This window comes from Podarcis filfolensis (genome assembly GCF_964270895.1).
Source record: "Podarcis filfolensis genome assembly, chromosome: 7".
Lineage (NCBI taxonomy): Eukaryota > Metazoa > Chordata > Lepidosauria > Squamata > Lacertidae > Podarcis > Podarcis filfolensis.
In genome coordinates, this window is record NC_139603.1 from 33,274,576 (window position 1) to 33,292,588 (window position 18,013).

At 41.2% G+C, this 18,013-nt stretch overlaps 1 long non-coding RNA gene across 7 annotated transcripts in view; it reads right to left on the bottom strand.

Moving 5' to 3' along the window:
- The window catches only part of LOC310767182, a 99,020-nt gene that overhangs the window by 54,493 nt on the left and 26,514 nt on the right, over positions 1–18,013 (bottom strand). For 6 of the 7 annotated variants that reach the window (XR_014550668.1, XR_014550669.1, XR_014550671.1 and 3 more), the window contains exon 3: positions 15,140–15,199. This is a non-coding gene — a long non-coding RNA (uncharacterized lncRNA). Of the gene's footprint in view, positions 1–12,073; positions 14,196–15,139; positions 15,200–18,013 lie in introns of all 7 variants that reach the window. The other variant, XR_014550670.1, reaches the window with a different exon arrangement.

The window sequence follows — 18,013 nt, forward strand, 5'->3', positions numbered from 1 at the left end:
ATAAAAAGCAAGTTTCCTCATCAGTTGGGGGGGGGGGACAAAGGGGCTTCTTTCCATATTGCCTTAACTGGGTGTGTCAGGGAATGGCCTGGCTTTTCGGATGTTGGCCGAGTGACCCAAATGTGCCACAGGTATGGAGAATGCCTTCGGCCTTGTCTCTTCTGTACTGTGTGAATGTGAAAAATGCAAAGAGAGCTAAAGTGTAAGACAAAAGAAGTGAGAATAAGAAAAGGGTATTACAAGAACACAACTTACTCTTCCATATCTTCCCATTTAACCATCGTATTGTCATAGGAATGGACAGCATCTGTGAGTCCCTTCCAGGCCTGTGAGGTTTAGGATCTAGTAGAAGAAGCTGCTAGTAGAAGGCCTTAGACATACAGCTAAAGTAAACACTATATTTACATGACTTAAAGACTGGGCCAGGTTGCCATAGCAACAACTAAGTGACGGTGCTCTCCAGGAAGAGAGAGGTGGGCCTTTTCCTACCTCACCCGCCTGGATACCACATTCTCCTAGAGAGGAGAACCATAGGCCAGGGATGGGGCTGTCTGTGGGTGAATTCTGCATGATACTGAAAGGAGACACAGTGGGTTGAATTGCCTTGGGGCAGGGAACTTCCTTAGAAACCTAATGGGGAGCAAGACCCTTTGGAGTGTTAATGCTGCAAGCCCTTCCAACCCAAGCAAAGGTTGTATATATGTGTAAATAAAATTATATATCTGAAAGACACTGCAGTTTCAATTGACCTCCATTCCAAAGAAACAGCATCCTGCATAGATGCTGGAAACTCTGGTCTCAAAGACTGAGGTGAGCACAAAAATAAGCTTTGTCAAGAACACTGGGCTGAAAGGCTGAGAAGCATAGAAGAAATTTGAACCTCCTTCATATATTTTCCCTTTGATGGGAATGGCCAAAGAATACATTTGAAACAAGAGGGGAGGGGTATTCCTGTTACCGAGGGATTTCACAGCCTTAAAGCAAAAGAAAATAGTTAGGTACCTGGTTTTGCCAAGTGGCCAAATCTTTCAATTCACTGTTTGTTTAGGGCTGATGCTAGTGTCAATTTATGTTCCCCTAATGAGAGTGGATGGCTATGAAGCCTGTGAGATCAAAAACAATGCACTTTGGACTAGTTTCCAACCTTCATTTTTAATATAAGCTTAATACAAACCTTTCAACTCATGTACTAGATGCATTCAGGATGAACGTGCAACCACACAGAAACAGTTTAAATTAATGGGTTATGTAATAGTAGCTGAGATGGCTCCACATCTCCCACCTCTTTAGTAATGCCACAAGGAACATAGCATATGCTAAAGCCAGTAAGTGACTTCCCCTGATATTCACTGCTATCTGACATAAACTCAATTATTCTCTTTACTAAATTATATTAAATAAAACAGATGACTTCAGATGACCTTAATTTATGAAAATTAAATTCCTTCCATCGGGCAATTATTATACATAGGAAGAAGGAAGCAGTAAACTGCTGTGATTACTTTTTGATGATCCTCGATGAAGAGGTCAGCCTTTTAATTTTTTCACAAGCAAGCTCATGATTAATCCAAACCCAGCGTATATACGGGAGAAATACAGACAGGGCCATTGGAGCATCTGCTACCAACTGGCTATGTCCTGACTGTTAATTGTGCAGTTATTTTAATAGGATGGAAAATCCCCAGGCAAGGTTAATGCTTGGAGGAACTGAGGGCTTCACAGCCCATTACAGGTGGAGCAAGAATCCCATTAATTCTTCTAGATAGCAGGTAGACATTAGAGCAGAAACCTGCAAGATACCAATATCTATATCTATATAGATCTCCATTTGGATTTTAATGCCAGAGCAGATGATGCATTATGTCATCATCTCAGCACCTGACCAACTGAAGCTAGATTTCTAGATGAAAGTCAAGGAAAAGGTCAGGTGAGCCAAAGCTCAGAACGAGCTTGTAGGAGAGGTAGAAGAAGTTTATTCTGCTATGTTTGAAGGAAGAGGAAGAACAAGCAAGTAGTAGGTCCTCTGCATGGAGAAGACAGAAAAATGCTATTAGGTGACAGAGAGGAGAAACCGCTCAACACGTAAATGAGCAAAAATGCATAACCAATGATAATTACATAACATGCTATCACAATTGAAAAGCCACTGTCCCTTTGATATTAGGTTTACAAAACCTCTTAACTGGCGAGTATAGTCTTTCACAGCATTTCCTGTATCATATTCACAACTGTAATAGCCATTTCCTTTTATATATGTGGGAATAATTTTCAAAGCACCCTCTGAACATAAACCCCAGACCATTGTTTTTGAATGAAAGGAAAAGCACAGCAGAACATAACAAATCTGCACAATATTGCCTGACTATTGGAAGTTATATATTTTGGACTCATCTAAAACAACTGAATTACAAATGCAGCAAGTAATATAAATCAAGAATTGTATTACAAACGAAGCAAATAACCTAAATCAAGAATTGCATACAAATTTAACCTTGGTAACCCAAGAGAAAATCCATTTGCAACCATATATAGTCACATGAGGGAACTATTGTTTTGGATAAAATTAATGCCAGAAGAGAGGGAAGAAGGCCCAACGAGTAAACAAGTTTAACCATGAACACAGTGAAGACAAGAAGGCTTTATAACATCCCACAGTGGAAAAATAGCAACTGTTTTTGAACCATACAATGGTGCACCACCAATATGTTAAAAGCATTGTTTTATACCCTAGGCAGAGAAGGCAAGTCCTGGTGAATCCATACAGTCAACGTTGTTATTGTTTATAATGAAAGTCTGGCATATGGACTTTCCAAACAATGACTCAGGATAGCGTCACAGGGAAGTAGAGAGAAGAAGGGGCCTAGTCCTTCCTCTTCTCTGCACTTCTCCTCGTTGTCTGAAAGAGAACATTCAGCTGTGGTGAGATGCAAAATGCGTATTTCAGCCAATGTGGAAAATAATAGGCAATAAAAAGTGTCAGATACTTGTGCACGTTAAAAGCAGCATGTGACTTTCTTTTAAGGTCTCTGGTGGTGACCCTTGAAACTTGCAACTCCCAACTTATTTCAACTGCTGTTTCGTAAACCTTTTACTTCCCCTGAGAGAAAAGTTTCCATTTTCCTGATTTGTTCTCAAGGGACTTTAGAAATTATTTTGACTTTTGGTAGGCACAAGATTTTGAGCTTACCTTATCATCGTGAGATGGCTGAGGTGGTAGTATGTGTGTCTATTTCTCATTTCCTCTGCAGTCTCCCTGACTGGCTGTGCTTCCTGTTCTGAAAAGACTCCAGGGGAGGAGTCAGCTCATTAGGCACCTGGCGTGCAGGTCACAGGTGATGAGATGATTCACAGGATGAAAGGAAGGAGACTCTCCCAACCTTCTTCCCCAGCTACCTCAAAAGGAAAGGAAGCAGAACAAGACGCCTGCATGCTCCCATGAGAATGTCCCCAAAATGTCCTTTTGTTTCACACTTTTCAAATGCAATTTCTTCTTTCACTAATTGACGAAGATGCATCCAGGAGGCACACACAAGAAGCAGATAGTGGGGGAGAATTGGCTTCATTTTGCGACCCTCCGTGAGCCTTCAAGATAGGACAGGATATTAAAAAAATATTTTCCTTCTGGTGCTTGTTCATGGCAGCCAGTCATAGAATATTCTGAAACCCCTCCAGAACTGTCAGCCCCAAAAGGAAAGCTAGCCTTGCCAAAACATAATTCCATCCCCAGGAGCATAGGGGAAAGTTGCCTCATGCTGGTTATTACTTGGAAAGGCTATTGAATTCTTGCTTTCCAAGAGGGGATTACATACTTTTGGCTTCTGCGTGTACTGTACAATAAAGAGGAGCCATAAATCATACCTTGCTAAACTCACACAGGCTTTGATGCCTTCAGGTTGCCAAGTTTGTCTTACTATGAAGCCAGCTGGCTTATAGGCCAAAGTAACAGCTTAAAAAGAGGATGCTTGATAACTGCAAAAGAGCTAGAGCAGCAATATTCCCCTCTGAAGTCTGAAGGAATAGTTCCCTTCAACACTGTCATATCTGTTCTTCCCCAGCACTTGAATAAGATCAATGAACCAATTGAAGCGGCTTGAAGGATAGTAGCCAACAGGCTAGGCCCCTTTGACTGTGGTGTATTTATATCCCTACAGAGCGCACTGTCACTGTCTGGTATGCCTATAGGACAGCAGGATGAATGAACTGCTATGTATTTGCTTTGGAACAAAGTATGTTTTAGAAAGCAAATAGAGAGATAAGTGATGGATCCAGATATAATAAAGGTCTGGTGGCTGCCGAGTCCTTCGCTTTTAGCAATTGCAAAGGTTGGCACTAATTTTTAACTTTATTTCTGCCCCAGGTCCATGGGAATTCCTCTTAGCACACTTGTTCTTCTGTGGAAGATACCATTAGCATATCCACCGTATTTTAGGAGTCGAGCCTGCTAACTTAGATATGAATATACTATACAACTGTAGTTTCCAGACCACCATGTTTGACATGTCACCAAACAGATGCATGTGCTTCTGTTGTTTCTATGAAATCCCTAAGGGATGATCTTCTACAACAAGCAAGGAGGACATTCAGCATTCTTAACAACTTTCACCATAGCTTAAATACATCTGGCTTATATATCTTAAAGCAGCCTTAGCCAGCCTATGTTTTGTAGCTCAAAAGATCTGGAAGACACCAGGTGGGGGGGGCAGCTGTCTTAGAGCATGTTATGTACACAATAATTTTTGAGGTCACTGTAGGCCCGCATAAAAATTCACCATGAATGCCTCCCTTGTTTTCTTATAAGGGCAATGGTGTCCACCTGTGAGATGCCGGAACTGAGTTCTGACGAGGTCCAGCTGAAAAAAAATCCCTGGAAAAGACTATTTTGCGATTATGCTTGTAAGCTACCAGCAAAATGTCCTGTATAACTCTTATTTTGAAATGTTTCTTTCAGGACATAGAAACTTATATGGATGCACCTTTTTGTGCTAAAACAGACAGGAGGCACTTGTGAATATATTCCAGCCTTTAGGTGAATATGCTCTTTCTGGTTGTACGATATTAGCAATTTTTTGAATGGATCAACAAAATCTGGTCAACAAAATCCGTTGTGAAAATAATCAAACTAACTTAATATATATAAGAAAATACAAGTTAATTAACCCAGTAAGTTTATGGTGAGATGGGTGTTCCTCTTGAAGTTTTGGAGTAGTAAGTACAATGATAATATATAACCCTATGTGGTTTTCAATTAATTGGAATGTTTTATTTGCAACTTGTGCTAATGGTATATTGTAAACTTTATATATATACACACACACACCCTATAAGTTAGCAACAACGTGCTTTTAACAAACATTCAGCGCATTATTTCAGATAAAATACTCTAATGTAATGCCTGAACAATGCAGTAAAAGAACGAATGTTACATTCATGTGTAGTATAATTGAGTCTCTAGCTGTTATTTCGCCAGTCAAGCAGCTGAGGTCCCATCGTGACACTCTCAGTCGTTTGTGTACAAGTGGTCACTTGTCGCCTTTCTCCCCCCCCCCCACATAAATAATAAATCATGTGGGTTTTTATGGACAGAGGTCATTCTACATGCTGGCTGTAGTTCCTAACATGTGCCGGCTGGATGGGACATCAACGGTGAGGAGCAGTGACAGGAACCATCAGGGAACCACTCCCAGCTGATTAAAAATAATTTCCATGTGAGCTAATATTGTTCCTAAAACTCTTTGTGGAAACAGCATTTGACTGGTGAAAAAAATTGTCCTGAAAATAAGATCCTGAAAAATTCATTGGCTATACTGATAACTTCTTAGAGGTCTGGGAGTTCCCTTCCCTCCCCATACCAGCAAATCTGGATTGTAATAAGAAATATTGATTTGTGTATTCATATCTGTCAGATATTTGGTTGCATTCAGAGTAGCAGTCTTGTCACATTTCACTTCATCTTGTCTTGCCCCTCAGTGTCAAGAGTTTCCATCGTCACAAGAATCTAGACATGCATAGATCCTTTCTGAAAGGAGCAGTCTTGGGTTGGTAAGGGCTATTTCTTATAATAATTTTACATTTGCCCCTTTGACTTGATACACATACACTGTGCATTTCAGGGAGGCAGTGGGAGGCAGCAAGGAATTTCCCTTACGCAATTGTCCTTGTTCTTGCATCATGCAAAGGTGTTTGCCATTGTAAAAGGAAACCATTGTATTGCGGATGATTGGTTTCAAGATGATATACTTAAATGTTCACAAATGCTCATAGATTATATGGATGCTTTCCATGCTATTGTAGACATTTCAGTTACTGCCCACCATTCATTCTAATCCTCCTTCTCCTATTTGCTCTACATATTAATTGTATCATGTTTTACCCCCGGTGCTCAAAATAGCTGTCTGTCTATGGTTGGTATGTGGCAACCAATCTGTGATGGGTCCGGAAGCCTTTCGCAAGGAATACCTCTGCTCACTCAGAGATATATTTACAGTATTTATTTACATACGTATTTACAAGGTACAGAACATAGCTTCATGCGTCCAAATCCTCGGTAGCAGATCCAGGAAGTGGGAGCCTTCAGCTCCTCCTCCAGCAGAGGAGCTTGGGAAACCCCAATCGCCTCCTTTGTTCCCTACGTTTTAACCCTCTCCTGTCCTGCGCTGAAGGAATGGGCATCGAATCTCCCTCTGTCCCTGAACTGGTAGAGTGGTGTTGATGTTCTCCAGCATCTGGGAGCATCCTCGCCTCTTGAGTTCCTTCCGCTTGCTTGTCCTCCTCTCCTTCTCCTGTCTTTTCTAAAGGCTCCTGTTCCTCCCCCTCCGTCAGCTCCGGGGCATTCCCTGGCAGCCCCATGACACAATCCAAATCCCAGTTTCAAATTTTTCTTGCTTCCAAGAATGGCTTGAAATTTATCACACATTTTGATCTGCAGTGATGCGTTGGTGTTTGTTGGTCTGGACAACATACTAAATGCAACCATAGTTCCTCCTTATTGCATGGAGTTCATATTCGTACCTTTGAAAACATGTATCTGGAAATACATTAACATTAACTCAGGCTGGCCCCACTGGCAATAGCATTCCATAGGCAGGGGGCCGCAACCAAAAAGTCCCTCTACCTTGTTGCTACCCTCCAAATGTCTCTTTCGGTGGGCACCTGGAGGAAGGCCTCAGATGACCGTAGTATCTGAGCATGTCATTGTTGAGAAAAGCATCCCATTAGGTAATGAGGTCCTAGGTCATATGGGGCCTTGTGGGTCAAACTCAGCACTTTGAATTGGGTGTAGAAATGTGTGGGGAACCAGTGTGACTGTGCCAGTACTGCTTTTGTATGGTCAGACTGCTTAGTCAGACTGCTTAGTTCCTGTCTGTTGCATTTTTAGTTATTTATAAGATTTATTACCGGTAACTGCTCTTCACCATGAAGTCCCAGGATACTTCCCAGTTACAAAACCCGGGAAGGGGGGGGACCATTATTATTATAAAACAAGTGGAATTGAACAGTGTAAATTCAGCAAGAGGTAGCTCCCATAAAGCAAAATACCAGGGTGAAGAGATGTATTTACAAATACAAAGAATGGTGGACTGCTGTGTATTGATAGCTTCAAAGGTCTGTTCGACCCACAGTAAAAAGGTAGCTTTGTCAGTATCTTAGCAAAAATTCTTAATTGACTGGGTTTGCCTGAGTTCCCAGTAAAGCTTGCAACATGTGCAGCAGGACTTACTTCTGGTGAATTATTACTTTGGGAACAAGAATCGCCCATTGCCTGCCTGCCTGTCTCTCTGTTCCCGAGCTGGTTTCATTTCATTACATTCCAGCTAGACTAGGGGTTGTCAACCTTTTTATACCTACCGCCCACTAATGCATCTTTCTTGATGGTAAAATTTCCTTACCGCCCACCAGTGCTCGATGGAAGGAGGATTCAGCTTGTGCCGTAGAACCCCCTACCGCCCACCTAGAATCCTGAAACACTCACTAGTGGGCAGTAGGGACCAGGTTGACAACCCCTGAGCTAGACCAATCTAGCATTTAGGGGTCACTGCATCAGAATCTTCCTATGAAAGCCAAAGCTGCCAGCACGAATACGCTCTACTGTTTTTTGCTAGATTGTGTGAAAGGCTCTCAGGGCATACTGTCCAACCTGCGTCTTTTTGCTTCTTTAGAGTTTAGTACAGCTGGTTCTGCTGGCCTCCCCCAGCCCTGGTATACCCTGTTCAGGAAGTCTAGAAAGCGGCAATGCCTAATCCCCATGAGGGAGCATAAAACTTCTAGGCCAGAATCTAGATGCTGTCACCAAAAGTCAAGAAACTGAGCTTTTATATATCTTGGTTGTGGGGGGGGGGGTAAAAAACAAACAAGCAGAATTAACAGTTGCATTTCCTGTCAAGAGCCTGGAAACTAAAGGAGCCCTTACTGGGCTTGTTTGTGAATACAACACATTACATACATAAATACCTAGGCTGTTGTGTTTGTGGTAAATGTGTCTTCTTGAGTGACTGGTGTTGTAGTTGCAAAACTTTTATCCCCTCAGATATACCTTTGCCAATCCTATTTGTTATGAAGCCTAAAATGCAATGTTAGCAGATTAATGGCAATGTCTGTACAGAAACAGTGTATGATCATGGCTATGAATTAACTGGCCTGACAGGTGTGTAAAATATGACTTGGGTTATGTAGATCCTCTGTGTTTGTGTTTGTGTGTGTGTGTGTGTTGGTTCCGGTTACTCTGTCTGAAGAATCAGGTCATCTTGTGACATAAACTGGCACTGATTCTGTTCCTTAGTAATCCAGAAGGCAAGGACAGAACGGCTTCCCTCTGACTCCCAAGCAAAACTAATCACTTCCACTGTTGTTTTCTCAAGTTGACAGCGCCGCTCTCCTCTTCCAGATCACTAGGCTGATTTCAGAAAATATGTGTGTGTGTGTGTGTGTTCCTTTTACAACCTCCAGCCAAAAACGACCTCATGCAGATACTTTGGAAGGAGGGGGTGGGAGGGAGGGTGTTCTCTAGGCTTAGTCCACTGCGGTTCTGCTTTTTGAACATCTTCTACAACTGAACATCTTCTCAGTCTAGTTCATTGATTCCACTCTTGAATCATGAACGGATGCCGGGTAATTCACAATTGCTTTTTAAAGTGGCAAACTTGGAGGGGGCGGGCGGGCTTCGTATCTATTTCAGTTTGGCCGAAAGTGTTCTTCATGAAAGCATTCTGGATTTGGTGTGTGCCCATGTGAAAAAACCCTTAGAGCTTTTTACTTATGAGGGGTTTTTTTAAAAGTCCCTTTCACAATTCATACCATGCATGAATTTTAATTCAGAAGAGAGATCTTATGTACAGTGCAACTGCTATATATTTTTATTTTTTCTTAAATGCCATTTTGCATCTTCTGTTATGTAATATTCCATCGTGTGTGGAAAATCCCTTAAAGGGACCATTTTTAACTAGGCTCAGCTACTTGAATTACATGATGGTTAGACTAGCAAAACAAGGAACAAATAAATTCAAATCTGAACAGGGCATGATTAGGATTTTTTTAAAAAAATTAATAAAAATAAAGAGATAAGACATAATACTTTCCCTATTTTGATTGGCTGAGTTCTGTGTTGCTATTTCTCCTTGTACATTGCCTATATCTAAATTATCGGATAAATAATGAATGCTATTCGTCTTCCTCTTACTATGAGCTGTGAAAAAAGTACAGGACTCTTACCAGACGTATAATGATATTATTTTACCATCACTGCCCTTTTCCATGTCTGGGGTATTCAAAACATTTCTGCTTCAATGTGTGTAAGCTTAAGATTTTTCAATGGAAGGAATGTACAAATTATCCCACCGGTAGCTGCATTCTTGAATTATTTGAAACCTGATGTCTTTTTGACCATCTCGGTCACAATGAATGTTCTGAATGTTGAAAAACACCCAAGGTGAGACACACATACCACTGTGATTTATGGAAGCACTGGATAGGTGATACAGTTCATTGCCTGTCCAGACTGTCAAAGAAATCTAGACCAAAAGCCCTGATGTGTTAGTGACATTGTATCCTAAAGCTTCCCACCCTAACCCCCGGAGGATGGAGGAAGGCGAGGGAAATGTTAAAGACAGCAGGCATGATGGGGGAGAAAAGTCAAATGACCCTGAAAGGGCATTAGGAGAAATGGGGTGGGTGCATGTTGGGCTGAAATAGTGAGAGACAAACAAAAATGTCATCCAGAATACATGTTTATGAAAGCAGATCCAGCTAGCTGTCTTCTCTCATACTATCACCTATGATATTCAAACATGTTTCTATGATTCTAGCTTTATCTATTGGGAATGCTTTGAGAACCTTTCCAGCAAAATAGCAATGTTTACAATTGGCTGATAAGAGCATCTTGCAATGCTATCCTTCAAGGCTGCTCATATTAAGCATTTTATTGGATAAACACACAATGACCTACACAGAGGTTGTATGCTCAGTTGCACACAGAAGCACTAGTTCTATTAAGGATAATGATGATGATGATGATGATGATAATAATAGAAGAAGAAGAAACAGCTTTTGAATAAATACCCAGAGTTCAGTTAGTTTAGGATTTAGCTGGTATTTTCTATGCAATATGGGAGCTGGGCCATAAAGAAGGCTGATCGTCAAAGAATTGATGCTTTTGAATTATGGTGCTGGAGGAGACTCAAGAGTCCCATGGACTGCAAGATCAAATCTCTCCATTCTGAAGAAAATCAGCCCTGAGTGCTCACTGGAAGAACAGATTCTGAAGCTGAGGCTCCAATACTTTGGCCACCTCATGAGAAGAGAAGACTCCCTGGAAAAGACCCTGATGTTGGGAAACGAGATGGTTGGACAGTGTTCTCGAAGCTATTAACATGAGTTTGACCAAACTGCAGGAGGCAGTGGAAGACAGGAGTGCCTGGCATGCTCTGGTCCATGGGGTCATGAAGAGCTGGACACGACTAAACGACTAAGCAACAAATACTCCATTTTTAATTTATTTATTTTTACATTGCTAACCAACCTGAGAGCTTCTCGGATTACACAATAAATATTTATTTGCTTTAGGCAAACTCCCAGGGCAGTTTACCTAATACAAACACAGTAAATCATTAAACTACAACAACATGTAAACAAATAAATAATCATGAAATGCAGATGATGAATAAAGGAGGTCAGGGTGGATCTCACCAATCCAAGGACCAACAAAATAAAAATCCTTCAATAACATACAGTAAAATCCTCAAATTAACCTATCACTGCAAACTTAATCCAGGAACATCTTATTGAGTTTGTAGAGTGTTCATTACATGGACAGTGTTCCAAGTGCGAAACCATTACAGAGATTTGTTGTATTCCACTTATTCCAAAATACGCAAATAAATACTTATTTTAGTTAAAGGTAGAAAGTTTGAGACACTACAGATTCTGTAATATAATGCTGTTTGTTTATGCTAGCCTCTGTCCAGAGAAAATTAGTTGCATCTAACTCCCATTGAAAGCAGTAGGACATATTTGTTGCAATTAATCCCAAAGCTGTCAGGAGCAGATAAGGACAACTTTCTCTGGATCCCCAACACGTTGGCCATTGCCCAGCCACAGCTAGTTTGCTATGAAAAGGAAATGGGCCTCCACTTAATCGCAATCAACTTTTTCTGAATAGCAGCTACCCTTTAGAGTTGGGCTTCTGAGTGTCCCAAATAAGACGACAAACTTTATCAGCAACAAATAGCAACTGAAAGTCATGATCCAAAAAGCACAAGATTTCCATCCTCTTAAAAGCCAAAGGTGCTTTAAAGAGGTTCAATATATTTTCTTAATTTGCACAGACATTTTGGAAAAATGTGCTTTGCAGGCAGAAGATCCAAGGTTCAATTTCTGGCATCTCCAGACTGAGAAAGCCTCCTGTCTGAAACTATGAAAAAACCATTGCCAGTCAGTCCATGTAGACCAGGAGCAGATAAGTATTTTTCAGCCAGGACATCACATTCTTTTGTGGGCAACCCTAGGGGTGGGGTAGGGGGCTTGCCAGCAGGTGGGTGGGACCAGAGGTAACAACGGGCAGAAGAACTGAAACAACTCTTACCTTCACTCAGTAGGTTACATTCCTGCCACGCAAGTCAGACATTTCAAGCAAGAAGCAGTATCTCAGTTCCAGTTAACATGCTAGGAAAAGCACTCAAGTAATGTCTGGAGGGATGTGGCCTGGGGAGACTCCCATGAGCTGGATACAGAAGCCTAGTGGGGCTCTTTCAGCCCCCAGGATGGAAGTTACCTACCCCCCAGTTCAGACAACACTGAATCAGATAGACCAGGAATCTGACTGTTTAAGATGCCTTCCTATGTTAGGAACCATAATATGTTGTGAAATTAGATCACAATCCACCCCATTCAATATGGGTCTTTCCCATTTTTGTCCTAGGCAAAGGAGGAACCATTGATGAAGGAGAGCATGACAAATTAAGCACACACTGCATTTTAATTAGTTTTTTTTTAATTATATTAGAGTTGTCATCTCTGTAACACTTTAAGCATGCAACAATGATCCAAGGGTCTTCATGTGCATCCATTCTATATAAAAGTTAGACGTTAGCAACAAAGGCTGCAATGTTGTCTTTTCGTGGGCATACTAACTTTCTACAAGGAGATAATTTAATTAGATGGATAATCATTCCCTACCCCTTGCAGTCTGCAGTGGTATAGTCACCTGCTGTTGACGAACAGGTTTCCCCCCCTCATCTGATGCCTGTGAGAACTAGGTTTCAGAGAGGAAGTTGTTTACATGAATTTTCTAACTCCTGGTGGTGAAACCACATGCTTACTTATTAAGAGATGCTTTCCTAGTCCCTCTGCAGCTTGGTGCTGACCTGCAAAGTTACAGATTAGGAAGTCCAGTATGCAGTAGTGATGTTATGCACTCTGTTTATCTCCTGGGAAGAAGAACGGAAATGTTTGAAATGGTCCCCAACACACTATTAACATGTTGCCTGCTTAAAACACAGCTGTGTCATTCTTTTTCTCAGTTAGGATCAAAGCTGGTTTAGAGGAAAATGCATCAAAATGCAGCATTTCATAAGCAACAACAGGATAGCTACCAGCTAGATATGGACTGCGGCTAATGCCATGTGTACACTGCTTCCCAAACCAGCACACTGCCTGCAGAGTAAATGGGAATGTATACACAGCCTTTTGGCATACTAAAAACATTTTGCCAGCTAAAATTGAGTATTTCTATGCCCCCTCCCAGTGAGCTCTTCTACATCTCCATTTGTTCTGTGCTTTCTAGCCAGAGGTACAAATCCCACTGTTTATTGCTGAATTTGAACAAATGGTAGGACAAAACACACCTCTTGGACCCATGAGTAGAAATCATGGGAGAAATGGAAGTGTGGAGAAGAACCAGACCAAATTAGCAGCGGTTAGGCGCCACTGAAATCAGTGTGTAATGTTACTGATTATTAACTTAGCAGTGCAACCTTATACGTCTGTGCAGAAACAAGTCAAACACTCTCAGGTAATTACAATCCCTATGTGTAGATCTGTAGCCCAAGTTGCATTGACTTCTATGGGAACAAAGCATAACAAATTTGCTCTGGATCCAACACTACATGAATGAAGAAGAGCCTAAACATTTTTGTACTGACTAAGCGCTTGCATACCTGCTGTCTTTGGAGTTTAAAAAAAACCAAATGAAACTCAGAATAAGTGAACTACAGGACTGAGGCCACAGGCTTTTAGTTTACAAATTGGTATTGGGCCAAATTGTTAAACTATTTTGCTACTGCATTTTCCAGTTAAATGTGCTTTTGGCTGGAGATTTGAAGAGCAGGGAAACTCTGTTGTTTAATGATTCCTCCTTTGATGTTTATAGCTTCGAGTTGCTGTTTTGTTGTGCGGTGTTAATAATTGATTTGGTTTTTGTATTTCATTGACCGTCAGCTGCTTTAGGAGTCACTGAGTGGTAAGGAAATTGTATAATGGCAGAAATTAATAATAATAATAATAATAATAATAATAATAATAATAATAATAATGGCAACAACATATACTTCCATGGCCTTAAAATGCAAATAATACCTTATCACAACCATAGGTAAGAACCACACTGGGACAGGCCAAAGTCCAGCATTCCCAGATGTCTCTGGGAAGCCAAGCATGGCACTTAGAAGTGGTTTACTGCTTGAGCAATCTGCCACTGCCTACCTCATCTGAAACAAAACAAAACAAAACAAAACAAAACAAAAAAAGCAATCTTTTATCATCATCATCATCATCATCATTGGTTAATCCAAATGAATGATTGTGGATGGCATCCAATGGTGACTCTCTGCTGACAGTAGGAATCCATCAGCAGAACAAGCAGAGAGCAATTTTTGGCAATCACGCCCTGTAGCATCCCATGCCCCAACTCCTAAATCTTTTTCTGGAGGGTCAGCTACCCTCTGGAAGAGATTTGAAAGTACACAGGGCACTGCAGGGAGGAGAGGGGACCATTGAAATCTGCTTCTAATAAAGTTGTTGAGGTTTTCTTTTCTTTTTTTGCAAATTCAAGACATGTAAAGGGTAAAGGGACCCCTGACCATTAGGTCTAGTCAAGGACGACTCTGGGATTGCAGCGCTCATCTTGCTTTATTGGCCGAGGGAGCCGGTGTACAGCTTCTGGCGAACCAGAGCAGCACACGGAAACGCCATTTACCTTCCCGCCGGAGCGGTACCTATTTATCTACTTGCACTTTGACGTGCTTTCGAACTGCTAGGTTGGCAGGAGCAGGGACTGAGCAATGGGAGCTCACCCCGTCACGGGGATTCGAACCGCCAACCTTTTGATCAGCAAGCCCTAGGCTCTGTGGTTTAGACCACAGCGCCAAGACGTATATGGCAACCCTATTCTAACCCTCTTCTGCTGACAGATTCCTTCCGCAGAAAGTGGCATCATTGGGTGCCACCCCTTATCTTATCTGTTTTGTTATCTCTGCCCTTTGTAGATGGTTGTGTTTGGGGAAAGGAATTTCTGGAAGATTTGACTCTTCTGAAAAGGAATAGCTGTTCATCATTTTTAAAAAGAAAACAGGTGAGCCTCTTCCACCCTACATGTTTATAATCCCTACTAGTGGTAAGTGACTTTCATCCTTTGGGAGGTTCTGCTGCTTACCAACCAACTTTTGCTGCGTTCATTCCGTATTTAGACCTTTTGAGCCTTCTCCTCAAATTCCTGAAACGACACAATTTTAAGAAGTTAATTAGCTAGGCTAATGCTAAAATCTGTGCACTCATGATTTAATAAAGCAGGGAGAAATTTCAGTGCGGCTTAAAGGGGTGGAAATCAACATCGGATGAAAGATGCACTGAACTTGGGTTCTCATGCTATCCACCTTTCCCCCCATCATGGGTAAGAATCCCAATATATATTTAAGATGCTACTCAATACAGTGATTGCATTTAAGGCATAAATTAGTTCATTATTAATATACAGTCGTTCGCAAAGTTGAACCATGCTTTCAGCACCTAATAAACCAAGCACAGAAAAAGCTAAGAGCTTCTTTTGAGAAACAAATTTCTTAGAGATTAAGGAACACAATTTTCTCGCTCATGCATTAACATTTTAAGAGTGTAATCATGCAAAAGCAAATTTTCTGCATACATAAAAACCTCATGCTTAATAATCTTTACACGCTGCCTCAAGAGCTATTTTCAGATTAATTTAGGAAACATCACTGAAGTGCTAGGCAGAATGCAGTGATATGCTCTCCCCTTTTGAGTACGGTTCATCTTCACTAATAAAACCTTCATCAAAGTGCATTGTCTTAATCTTTAAAAACAAACTCAACTTAATTCGAATCGTCTAATTGCAATATAAAACTGGAGCTTTTCTCTTTGGGTGCCCTTCTCACCTGATTATATGGGGACAGCCTCCTAAACACCAGACCTTTGAAGTATAGGTTCTTATTTTTCTTCCATCAATCAAACAAGATGTGCTTTGTTACGCTCTTGTAGAATTCCGAAACTGATATGAACTTCACAATGCAACAGGCAACAACACTCCAATTCAAAGTTTTAAGCACTTCTAAAGCAAAAGATGGGGAACTAAGATCTCTGCTGGAGACAGCTATTACCAGTCAGAATAAGCAACACAGGGCAAGGAGAACAAATAGACTGACCTGGTATTAGGCAGCTTCAGTTATATCATAACTTCCACTTGATGGTGCCCGCCACCCAAAAAACAGGAAAAAGGCAATTGATTTATTTCTATTACTTTCTTCATGAAAATACCATGGCAGTAAAAAATCATTAGTGAGAATGTAACTCAGATACTCACTAAAACAGATAACCTTTTTTGAAGGTTCAACACAATTAAGTATAATAAAAACCATGGTGGTAAATCATGATTCTCACGGCAGGGAGAATGTACATATGCAGTAGGACTGGACGATACCTGGTTTTCAACATCGTGATACATCACCAGCTAAACACTGTGATATAGTGATATATCACAATATCCAATATAAGGATGGAGCTATGTACAGGCATTGGCTTTTCCTGCACACACACCATGATTTCTGATGTATTGCCAGGTCAAAAATTATAAAAACAGTATCACGGTTCAATATCACTTCAAACTGGTTTGGGACGATATATTGATATATCGCCCAGTCTTAAAATGCAGTGAGGTTCCAGGTTTGCATTTCTAAAAAGCAACCACCCATTAGCACCACATGCTCAGCCACCTTTAAACTACTCTTGACTGTGTGTAACATAGCTTCCTCCCTGCATATCTAGTAATATGAGGGAATTAACCTGTTCAGACCCATCACAGTTTAGAGTAAATATTCAGGTTAGACAAGGGGAGATATTAGTGTTTGGAAGACGTGAAATTAAAAAAACACATAATACACACAAACACTCGTATGAGCCTACTTCGTTCTCCATAACTGATCTCCCCACCCCGTTAAAGCACTATAAAAGCTCATGTTTGGGCCTAGGAGCCTTCTAAATTTACATAGCACATCAGAATTCTTAGAATCAGTTGGAAGGGACCACAGGGATCATCTAGTCCAACTCCCTGCAGTGCAGGAATCTTTCACTCAACATGGGGTTCAAACTCATGACCCTGAGTCTCATGTTTTACCAATTGAGCTAAGAGGCCTGACCAGGACCACAATTTGCCTATTCTGGTCTGATTAGAGCCCTGAACAGGACCTCCCCTCTTCACAACGCTGTGCTGGAGGCCCCACTCGTCAATGAAATAAATTTGCTTGTAGCAGCAATGTTGCTATGATGTTGGTGAAGATAGTCAGGATTAGAGTACCATAGTGATCTTTCTGATTCATGAGCCTACTGAACACCCCATCTTGAACACAACAGCTCCGACTGTGGCGTGACATGGCCCCAAGGCTCAAAAAGCATGACAGCCCACAGGGCTTATAATTTGTGGCCTAACAGTTTTGTGTCCCTGACATTAGTGACCTTTCCATTCATTGCCTTTCACTGGCCACATTCCAGTGAAGGCTTGTCAGCAAGAGCAGTGATCTTCTGGCAGTGAATGCCAGAAATATGGTCCCTTTTTAAATTAAGGGGAGGACACTGCCTTTTATTTTAGAGTGGAGTGCTGTGGCGGCACTTGTGACAACCTTCCGGATGTGGAACTACAAATCCCATCAGCCCCAGCCAGCAACAGGGATGATCAGATTCACAGTCCAGCAACATCCAAAGGGAGACAGATTGCCCGTTCCTTGTGCAGTGGTGGGCTGGCAAAAAGCACAAAAACACACACAGTTTTAACAATGGGAAATGGCGTCTAAACATTTCACATCTCCTCCTTCCACAGTACCTTTTCTCCATATGGATTTCCAGGCACAGGTTAACGTTATTGGATTCAATATTCCCAAATGACTTCACTGGAGTGTTGTATGTTTCATCTTTATTGGTTTCTAGAGCTGACTTAAATTGCGCAGTTTACACAAAACAAGCAAAATCCATCCCCTAGAAGCAGGAGAGGGGAGGACAAAAATTAAGGCTACCAAACTTT